Here is a 12,367-nt window from a genome sequence, read left to right as displayed (position 1 = left end):
ATGCTGCCTTCACGTGCTATCGGAAATTTCCTATTTCCCACTTATTAAGTCGTGATTACGAGCTTGTCGTATTCAAGTGCTTTAATGTCGGAAAGAATAAAATGTAGCATCCCATTGGTTGACTATCATTCACCGCGCTACACATGCAGTGTGCTGACAATTCTGGAATTTCGGTCAAATACATGCTTATTTCACTGCTTATAAAACATACAATATGCTTCGAATGATCGTTCATATCTAGCCTATAAATACACTACTTTAGCGACAAGACAAAGGGATGTAGTTGTTGTGAGAACAGCATTGACAGCAGCAATGGTTGTCCCCTCCACCATGTTTAAAGATTATGACCCGCCCAACTCGGAAACTCTGGTATCAAAATTATTTCCGAATTTCCCAGTAGTAAATACAACTTGAGAGGCGTTCACATCTAATTTCCGATTAGGAAACTCGTATTTACGATACCTCCGATAGCACGTGAAGGCAGCATTAGTCCCGGGTTTCGGCACCAGTGTAGCGGTTCGCTGGGTTAGGAATGATGAAGAAGTCGGGGTCCCACAAATAAAGAAACAAACTTATTAGGCACACTGCCTTCGCCAAACATAAAAAAAACAGTCCAACACTATCCGTGCTGCCTCGTACTCTCTTGCCTTGTCCCAGGTGTGGGAGCTGCTTAAAATGCAGTCTCTCCGCCAATCACTGGAATTAGAGACAGGTGTTAATTATCATGCACTTGACCTCCTTATCCCCGCTCATCTCCGCACTCGTTCTCCTGCTGCAGCCCTCGCTCTACCATGGCCCTCGCCACAATCAGTGACTCCCAACCAGGAAAATCCACCTTCGACTGCCCTGCTGCATGTTGAGTCCCCGCTATGTTGGTCCATTCACTATCCAGAGGCAGAGGCTTCAAGGAAGTCACTTACAGGCTAAATCTTCCTCCTCACTACAGAATTTCGCCTTCTTTTCACGTATCATTATTAAAACTGCATAGCCGTCATGGAGATAATGAAAATATCTGAAGACTGTTATGAAAATAAATGGTAAAATAAAAATATGACATGAAAACATGAACACATGATTATAACACTGTTAGATTATGATTATGAGCAGGAATGTTATTAATAAAGAAGCATTGAGGAATGAGGTCAATGACTTTATGCCAATAAACTGAAGCCCGTTCTATGACACATCCTATGGTATTAATCAGATAACTTAGATACATAAGGGTACAAAGGGATTCAAATGCAGGTAAACTTTAAGTTACGAGCTATAGTGAGAGAGAAAGAGTGAGAGAGAGCTCCAGCCTTGATGCGCTTTCATGACAGCGCACTGAAACACGGGCAAAGAAAGCAGACAGAATTTACTATAGATTTCACGTTCTATAAAGTCCTCATTATAATGCTATGTTTATGGCAGATTTGTACTATATTTTAATCTACATTATTAAGTGATTTCTTAAATCGCCTGTGCATTTTCGAAGCCATATGAATTACGAAAACCATTTTAAATTGAATTATGCCTACTGTTGAACAAATATGATGAAAAAAGCACTGCTGCGTTATTATAACATCTGTATTTTTAAAAGAAACATCTAAAAGCAATATGACCGTCTCAAATAACTGAATGTTCTCATGAAAAACTGGTAATATGCAGTGCATTCAGCATGTTAATAAATAACCTGGTATTCTGGAGCCCTTTAAAAACACAGCCAACGAAAGCACAACAAATTCACATTCTATTAGTGTACATTAGTGTCACTATTGTAATTGTTTTATTTATTCTAATAAATAAGATTTTTTTTACAGTATGAAAATCACTGATGATTATTGCTAAATTAATTATGAATAAAATTTAAAGGATATTTTCAGCACAAGATAAACACTATGACAAACAAAAAATGTTGATTTTCATCATCTCTGAATATGTTTCTGAAATAGCCTATTAAACCTTAATTATTTGTTCGTTATTATAATTAAGCTACAAATATAGCCAATTGTGCATTTTCGAAGCCATATGAATTACGAAAACCATTTTAAATTGAATTATGCCTACTGTTGAACAAATATGATGAAAAAAGCACTGCTGCGTTATTATAACATCTGTATTTTTAAAAGAAACATCTAAAAGCAATATGACCGTCTCAAATAACTGAATGTTCTCATGAAAAACTGGTAATATGCAGTGCATTCAGCATGTTAATAAATAACCTGGTATTCTGGAGCCCTTTAAAAACACAGCCAACGAAAGCACAACAAATTCACATTCTATTAGTGTACATTAGTGTCACTATTGTAATTGTTTTATTTATTCTAATAAATAAGATTTTTTTTACAGTATGAAAATCACTGATGATTATTGCTAAATTAATTAAATTTAAAGGATATTTTCAGCACAAGATAAACACTATGACAAACAAAAAATGTTGATTTTCATCATCTCTGAATATGTTTCTGAAATAGCCTATTAAACCTTAATTATTTGTTAGTTATTATAATTAAGCTACAAATATAGCCAATGCATTTTTATTTTATAGACTTCTATTTTATTATTATTTGTCTCTGTGTTTTTATTATACGGCAGCCACAGCACAACAGCGCCAGTGCGCTCACCACACACAAGCTACAGGTGGAGAGGAGAGAGAGTGATAGAGCCAATTCAATGAATCAGGATTATTAGGAGGTCATGATTGACAAGGGCCAGTGGCAGCAATTTGGCCAGGACAGGACTTGACAGGGGTTACACCCCTAGTCTTTACGAGAAGTGCCATGGGATTTTTAATGACCACAGAGAGTCAGGACCTCGGCTTAACATCTCATCCGAAAGACGGTGCTTTTTGACAGTATAGTGTCCCCATCACTATACTGGGGCATTAGGACCCACACAGACCACAGGGTGAGCACCCCCTGCTGGCCTCACTAACACCTCTTCCAGCCGCAACCTAGTTTTCCCAGGAGGTCTCCCATCCAGGTACTAACCAGGCTCAACCCTGCTTAGCTTCAGTGGGCAACCAGTCTTGGGCTGCAGGGTAATATGGCTGTGGCAGGTACCACTGGGCAAGGATGCTCAGCCTTGTACACCGATTCTCATTTACCTTCCACCACAGTAAAGGATCCTGGTTCATGGAGATGCATGGTTCACTGAAGTAGCTTTCGACTTTGGTGTCATGCGAACAAACATCACTCACACCGTAATCCTCATCAAAAAGAGTGTCAAGCGCCATAGCTACTGCTCCTTCAGGCTGAGGGTCACTTTGCATGGGTGTAACAGAATTTGTGACTGTGTCATAAAATTGTTTCAGATTCTCCTTTACTTTCTCTTGAAGCTCTGTTTCAAGAAACTTCAGGTGTTTGTGTATTGGATCCAATGTTGCCGCAATCAGATGTAGCGGCACTTGCTCAGCATCCTCAGCAACAGTGATTATGCTCCATTTTGGAGATTCTGCCACAGCTGTCTTGAATTCCGACACTCTTGGAGACTCATTGGTTTGTGTGTTTAGGTGTTGAGGCTGTCTGTGATTGGATAGACCATCGAAACGCAAACATGCGAGACTGCACATTGCTGTTGTGGCGCACTTCAGAGACTGGAGAACAGGTATCAGTTCTTCTACAATTTGCCAGTGCTCATCTTTCAACTCAAGTGTCTTTGCATCAGCAAATTTTGTAAAATTGTGATTTGTCAGAACAGCGCACACAGTCCATCTTTGTTCAAAAATACATTCAAACATATCGCACACAGAATTCCACCGTGTGCGACAGTACTGGATAAGTTTGTGTATGGGTACTTTCTGCTGTTTTTGTTTCTGGTGAAGTGCGGCTGTAGCCACTGTGCTGTGGTGAAAACGTGCCACTAACCGGCTGCTGGCAGCTGTCACGCTTTTTACAGATGCAACAACGAAACCTTTATTGATGGCTCACTGCAGGGTGTGTGCGAAGCAGGGCACTGATTCCCAAAGTCCTGAATTCGCCAGAACCATATTACTCGTGTTATCATGAACACACGCAATTACTTTGTCTGAGCTTGACAGCCACTGTTCTGTGGCATCTTTTAGGTAGTTGGCAATGTTTACGGCATTGGTCATTCATCGAAACTGCATGTCTGTAACACTGCACTGTGCATTTCCCATTCAGCAATATAATGTCAAGTTAGTGGTATATAGGATTCAGTGGTGAGCGAGATCCATGAATCAGTAGTGACAGCCACCCTCGCTGTCTTTGACAGTCTGTCTTTCAGTGAAGAAGCAGTCTTTTCATATAGTGCAGTGTTGACAGAACCGGGCTAATATGGTCATGCTTCAAGTCCTGAGCCTGAAGACCAGCAGGATGCATATGCTGGTCATGTACTTCAAAAACACATTAAGAATCATGCAGAAGGTAGTGAGCAGGAGCACAAATGCAGACAGCTCATTGAGGGGACTTCTATAGTAGCCCCGCGGATCAACATTTGTCCTCAGGAAATATTCCATGAAGTAGAAAAAAAAAGCATTAGCAATCTGCCAAAAAAGCATGTATTTTAATAGTTATATAGTAATTCACTGTATTTGATTTTGTGTTAATATATTATACAAAAGTTAGAGATTGGCTTGAACCTTTAGAACTGTTGGACTATTAATGACAATGTCAAACTAATGGTGAAGCGCATTTTTTAACTGTACTTTTTTGATAAATAATAGAGACAATGAGCAATCAAGAGGAAATTTGCCTTTTTTGATACAAGCCCATTATAAATGGGATAAAATGGTATTGTTTGAATGTTTAACTGCATGGGAGAAAATTGTTTGATCAAGACGCCTGTATGGATATAACGGTTGGATTCAACTTGGGGGATTTGTTTGGATTATATTTTTTTCCCACTTTTTGAATTTGTTGTTGGACTTATGCTATGCGCTCATGTGGACATTAAAGGACAGACCTGATTGATTGGATTGTAGGTACGTTTGTTGCTGCAACATTTATAATGGCCCTATGGATGTTGCTAGTGTTTATTGTATTTTTGCTCACAACTGTTTGCAAAATGGAAAATGAAAAGTGTATAAATGCTGATGGGTTTACTGTGTCAAATCAAAGCTTGCCTAATGTTGAAAATGAGTCTGAAGGAGGGAAAAGACCTGTTAAATTAACAGCTAAATCTTTAGTGGAAAAAAATGATTAAGAGGACAGGTTAATATATGATGACAAAGAATACGATCCTAAAGCATGTGAGGCCTTTGAAAACTTTAAAAAGATATGTTCATAGGCTAGGGAAGCCCATGGGTCCTTGTTAATTTTACCTGTTAATGAAAAACATGAAATAATGGTTTAAAGCAAAGATGATACCCAATAATGAGTTCAATAAACATGTGAATAAATGGTTAACAGACAGCAAAAGATCAGAAAACCTCTGTGAGTGATAAATATGTTGACGTTGGTCCTGGAGACAGCGTATCAAATGTGTCTCATGCTGCCTCCAAATGTAGTAAACAAAGTTCACGCAGCAGTAGGAGTGCATCCATTGCACCTGCAGTAGACGTCAGGCGTAGACAGAGAAAGCTGTGCTTATGGCATGTGCTGCTGCATTAAAAACCAAATATGTCATTGAAACTCAAGAGGAGGAATGGCAACGAAAATAAGAAAGAATAGGCCATTATCACAGCAGGATTGATTGCCGGAAGTGCTTGTCGAAGCAGTGTATCTTGTTTTACCTCCACACCGGAGACTTCTCTGGAAAATGCAGGAACAACTTGAAATATGAATAAACACATTTCATTACACCAAATACACAAAATGATGTTCTTTTTAGCAGCATCATATGACCCCTTTAAGATAAGAGTTAAAACTAATCATGTTGGGTTTTTATGCTAATAATATTGATTATCAGTGTGCATTCTGTAACTGCCTTATATGGCTGGGAGGCTAGCTAACAGCAACTGTAGCAATATAGACTTGCTTTCAGATTTATATAAGCATTAAGTGTCTACGAAATAAATGAACTTTTCCACGACATTCTAATTTATTGAGATGCACCTGTATATTCTTGAAACCTTTTTTACTTGTTAATTCAGTTTATGTAATTCTATGGATAATTTGATTTATTTAATTTGTTGCTGCTATCTTTGTAATAGTGTGTAAATTTTCTGCATCTATATTCTATACAAGTGTACTTGTACTGCAATAAATCTTCTGACTTTACATGGCAAGTTTCACACCTTTAAATGCAAGTCGTCTGAAAAGAAACCCAATATTATCCAGTTCAAGAAAAAAAAAAAAGGCTTAATTTTGAAACAATGCACGAAGGACTGCCGGAAAGCCGTAGTTCAACAATTACTTATACAATTACTTAAATTCCTGTTTAATTTGACTATACATGTATACCCTCTTTTCTTTTTGATTTGTGAATTATTGATTGATAGGATCAATCATATTTTATGTTCGTCATAAGCAATAAGCTTTGTGAGCTTAAAAAACGGTGATGATGTGCATTTTATGTTTATTTACACAAATGCTCACAAATCTGTTTTTAACAGTAAAAGCTTTTTATGTAAACAATATATTTAATATTTATTTATAAATTATATTGTGTCACGTTTATGAAAATAAAACAGAAAAAATATAGGCTAGACCTGTTGTAGGCTTTATCCTGAGAATTATCACTATGACAGCAATATGTGAACGCGATATTTTATTAAAAGAGCTCGTGTCATAAACATGACATATCACACATTGACACAGCGCTCGTGTGTTCCTCGTATGTATACCCAACGAGGGAAAGCCCGTTCTTAAAGAGCCCAACACATTTAAAGTGCAACAAATTAGAATACACAAATCACATTGTATTTCTGAACAGATCATTTATCGCAATGATCTACAAGACCCAATTTTATTGGTCTTATTTAAAGAGTACTGTCACAATCTCATTCTCCAGTCACTATGCCTGTCACCTCAACAGCACTACATTTCCCATTACCCTCTCTGGTCATCACCTGCAAACCCTTATCAATACACACACCTGTCAGCCTCATCATCAGCTCTATATTAACCTGCACTTCATTCACATAGTTTGTCTGGTCTTTTTGTTATAAAAAGGACTATTTTCTTCTACTTACTCTACTGGACTCCCTGTATTTATCTACACTACTCACCTTGGATTACTTACCTGTTATTCTCCAGTCTTCAGTGTTCACCCGTTTTCTGCCACTTCAGCCATACCAGCCAGTACCTGCAAGACAAAGACTGTTTTTCCTTCAGCTTCCAGTCCTTCGTTGAACACCTTTAATCACCTGTTTGTGCCATCAGCTTCTCTAACATCTCTGCTAATAAAAATCACAATCTCATTCTCCAGTCACTATGCCTGTCACCTCAACAGCACTACATTTCCCATTACCCTCTCTGGTCATCACCTGCAAACCCTTATCAATACACACACCTGTCAGCCTCATCATCAGCTCTATATTAACCTGCACTTCATTCACATAGTTTGTCTGGTCTTTTTGTTATAAAAAGGACTATTTTCTTCTACTTACTCTACTGGACTCCCTGTATTTATCTACACTACTCACCTTGGATTACTTACCTGTTATTCTCCAGTCTTCAGTGTTCACCCATTTTCTGCCACTTCAGCCATACCAGCCAGTACCTGCAAGACAAAGACTGTTATTCCTTCAGCTTCCAGTCCTTCGTTGAACCTGTCACCTGTTTGTGCCATCAGCTTCTCTAACATCTCTGCTAATAAAAACCTAACTGTGCACATTACCTCTGAGTCATCATCTTCTGTTTATGTGACAGAAGGACCAGACCTACAACATCAACCATGTGCATACTTCTTCTCCCAACTGACTTGCTGCTCTCCCTCAACCAAGATGTCCACCCCATTGAGGAATACACTTGGGATTTTCTGGAACTGGCTACAACCGTATACGCAGAGGATTTGCTGATGGACATTTTTCATAGAGGTTTGGATGATCCTTTATACTCTAAGACGCCATGGGGTGTGAATAGGTGCACTTTAGAAGAATATATTCTCTACGCCCTTCTACTCAGTCAAGCTAGTCCTGAAAGACCACTTACTCTTCCTGTGATTTACAAGTCTGTCCCAGTCAAGCCCGTTCCAGCCCCAGAGTTCAGTTATGAGTCTGGTCCAGTGTCGGCTCAAGCCCCTGAGTGCGCTCCAGTGTCGGCTCCAGCTCCAGTGTTAGTTCCAGCCCGAGTCTGCTCCAGTGTTGGCTCCAGCCCCAGAATCTTCTCATTCTCTCAACATCAGTCAAGAGCCTGTTCCAGCCCCAGAGTTTAGTTAAGAGTCCACTCCAACCCCAGAATTCAGTAACGAGTCCGCTTTAGACCCAGAATTCAGTAATGTGTCCGTTCCGGCATTCCAGTCTGTTTCAAGCCAGCCGGCAATCCTGACATATCAAGCCAGCCAGCACACCAGACTGTTTTCCGGAGGTCTATTTAGTTTAAAACAGGGATCCAGGATATTGGCAAGGGTCATTTGGCTTGATGTCTCATAATGAGCCAACCTCTCAGACATAAGTCTGAAGATGTTGTTGCAGAGCTGTGTTGCCTTCTCATCAGTCACTCCGTGCTGCTTTGTTGTCATAGCATGCCTCAACATGTGGATGAGGGGAATGACCTTGAAACCGGAGAGTTTTTTTTCTGCTGAAAGTTCAACAGTCGTCTCTTTCAGTGGAGATCGTACACCAATGTACTCAGACATCGTGTGGTACTCCGCTGAGGACAGAGCACCCAAATCTATCCTCAGTGACACCAGTGCAGCACTAACTGGTTAACGCTGTTCATACAGTCTAGACAGCATGTCAAATGTGCTGTTCCAGTGTGTGTCTAATTCTATGAGAAGGTCTGCCCATCTCTTGCTGGAAACCTGCAAGTCACTCCTTTGCTACAGTGCTTGTTCTAAAATAAGCAAGTCTTCCTTGCCTTGCTCCTTATGTCTTGAAGCCGTGGGAAGTCAATAGCTTTAGAGCATGGGCTATGCAAATGCTATGCCTAAGCTGTAAATTGTTGGCACATGCAATCATATTGACAGCTGCATCAGTGACATCTAATCTTAGATTTAATCCCCCATTCCTCCATGAGAGATTTCTCCACTGCAGCAATGTTTGCTGTTGTATGCAAAGCAGGTAATTTTCCTACTCCCAGCGATACCAAAGCAAGCTGTTCTTTACTGTCAATAAAATGGCAGGTGACGGCTAAATAAGAATCCATATGGATCAATGTCCAAATATCTGAAGTTAAGGTCACAGCTGTAGCCCTCAGCACTTCTTCTTTAGCCTTCTCTTTCTCCTCCGTTAACTTTGTCTCCATCATTGTCTTCAATGTTTGCCTTGATGGGAGAAATATGTAGGATCTAAAAGGCTGACAAAATTTTAGAACCGCCACAATGGTGAAAGGCTTTGAGTCTTGGAGAATCACGTCCACGAGAGCCTCCTCAATCCCGTCCTTTTTGTTTCCTACAAATGAAAATAGTTTCTCTTTTTTTGACACCCGGCTCTGAGCTTTGGTGTCACAACTAACATCACTAATATTTACTGTTGCGGTACATCCTGTTGCAGAGGTTCTCAACTCTGGCCCTCAAGATATACTCTCCTGCAGAGTTTAGCTCCAACCTTGATCAAACTCACCTGCCTGTGACTTTCTAGCAATCCTGAAGACCTTGATTATCTTGTTCAGGTTTGTTTGATTAGGGTTGGAGCTAAACTCTGCAGGAAAGCAGACCTTGATGGCAAGAGTTGAGAACTCCTGTCCTATGGGCAAACAGCTGTGTATGAGCGATGAATAACTGCTTACTTTATTGAAAATTGATTGGTTATGAGTTTAAGTGTCTGGTAGACTATTGTAGTCTTTGTTTATGTGGTTTATATTTGTGTCTTTTATTTATAACTTTCCCTCTGTATTCGGAGTTTGGTTTGAGGATATTTGGTAACTCTGATTTACTGCAGTGTGCTTCCTCTAAAATGTTGTTTCGTTGTCCTTGTATATTGAAGGGTAGGTGATTGGTGACTAACATGTATGGTATGGTTTCCTTTCCTTAAAGAGACAGACCAGTCACTATTTCTTGTGTTTTTACTGCTATTCCTGCTTGTTGGTATGCTGTGACTCTGACCGACTAGTATTCAAAGTGGCCAGAGCCCAATCCGCCATGACCAACACTATCTTAGACTCTTGACTACTGACTACTATTTTCAGCCATTATGGGAATCCAGAGACCATTGTCACTGATAACGGAATGCAGTTTACATCAGCTACCTTTGGTGAATTTCTGCAGACTAGGGGTTTATAGCACAATAAGACAGCCGTGTAATACCCTACAGCCAATGGAGCAGTCGAGAGGTTCCATCGTGCCCTAAAAGGCTGCGTATCAACAGCAATCGCAGCCCTGGAAGGAGGCTGTGACTAACTGGCTTCAAGTGTATCATGCTACACCGCATGCCACTACCTCAACCTGACCTTATGAACTTCTCTATGGACATAAAATGCGAACAAAATTGGACATTTTGCCTGTTGTTCATGTGCGAAACACATCTGTCCATGACACTATGGAAAAGAAACAAGCAAAGATGAAGCAGTACACTCACACTAAGCAGCATGCACATACTCCATCTTTTGCTCAAAGAAAGTGAGGGTCAGAATTTGTCACTTAGTTCCTAAAGCACACTCTAAATTCTCTGCCCTCTTAACTGTGGAAGAGCATATGGGACCAAACACCTTTCTGCTAAGCATTGGGAAGAGATGGAATTACACACTGAGAGTGGAGGTCAGGACTGTACACCAACCTTGGCACAACCCACTACGCCAACCTCTACTCAACCTGCTTTGAATACCCCTCCAAAACAGCTACGTATGAGATCTAAATCTAAGTGGCATAAGGACTACATAATGTGATTGAGATTTCAAGTTTTTATAATTTCTGTTGTGTTCTGGTTTTATATGAGCAGAACATATAGTTACAGCATAGTTACAACTACATTGCATTTTCTTAAATATTTTATATTGTGCATCAGATAGTTTTATATTTTGCATCATATCCATAATAAATATAAGTATTTTTGATTACATTGCTTTTACTTGACTATATTTACATATGTGACCTTGAAGTAATCCAAAAGTAATCAGATTACATTACTTTCATATTGTAGTGCTCGAATTATGTTACTGAATACTTTTTTCAAGTAATTTGTAACTGTAACGGAATACATTTTTAAAGTAACCCTCCCAAGCCTGTTTACAGCATTATTACCAGCAAATATGTGTCACATTACTATTTAATAAAAGATATGTAATACTGTGTATTGTCTAAAAATATTGATGTTTTCTTTCTTTGGTTTTCAGGTTTTACATGAAATTAGACTTGAATTATAATGACTATTATGAGACCACATGCCCAAATAATGCATTTTATTGAATAAAGTACATTAATTATTTAGATTATTGTATTATATTGTATGTTGCTTAATGAAAATATAATGTTCTTTCTACTCCTTTAAAATGTCAATAAATAGACTTGAAATGTATTGACTTGTGACTGCTGCGTATGATGATATAAAATTTTAATGAATAAAGGCAAAAACTATTTTAATAAATAAAAGGGTATTCTTTCTGACTTACAGATTTCAACAAACAAATTACATTTTTAGTGAATACTATCAGTGTTATGTATGTATGCCCAATCATGCTATTTTTTTATGAACAGAATAAAACCTAATCTTAAAGTGCAGTGACCAGCAATTCATGCTCTTTTTTCCTATGCAACATAAAACTGTAACTGACTGTCGTAGAACTGTGAAAGCTGGCCACAGCCATTGTATGATTGACTGAGGTGCCTCACGTGAACCAAGTTAGCCATTATGCTTTTTCCAATGAGACAATCTCTGTTTAGGGTAATTACAGGTGGGTTAGAGCAGGGTTAGAACTGAAGTCTGCAGGATGGTAGCTCTCCAGGAGCTGGGTTGGAGATCCCAGCCATAGAGAAACCAAAGTTCAATTAGATGACAGAGAGTTTACTGAGTTTTGCATACTTTACACAGATTATGTTTAATATTAATAATAAAATAAAATAAAAAAATAGTAATAATAATTTGGCAAATTTATTTCAGCTGCCATTTTTGGTTTTACTCTGAATTATGTTGTAGGTATGTTTGAGCTCTTGTGTTGACTGAACCACAGGTGACAAAAGTTCATCCGGTCTGTTGAAATGGAAATCAATTAAACACAACCAGATGTGAAACCTTATTAAATAAATCACCTTACAAGAGGCTCCTGCTTTCCATGACCATGATGAGATATACACATGTGGTCAGAATTGTTGGTACCCTTGGTAAATATGATCAAAGAAGGCTATGAAAATAAATCTGCATTGTTAATCCTTGTGATCTTTTATTTAA

This window comes from Sinocyclocheilus rhinocerous, unplaced genomic scaffold (genome assembly GCF_001515625.1).
Source record: "Sinocyclocheilus rhinocerous isolate Xijiao unplaced genomic scaffold, SAMN03320098_v1.1 scaffold387, whole genome shotgun sequence".
Taxonomy (NCBI): domain Eukaryota; kingdom Metazoa; phylum Chordata; class Actinopteri; order Cypriniformes; family Cyprinidae; genus Sinocyclocheilus; species Sinocyclocheilus rhinocerous.
Note: the sequence above shows the minus strand (reverse complement) of the source record.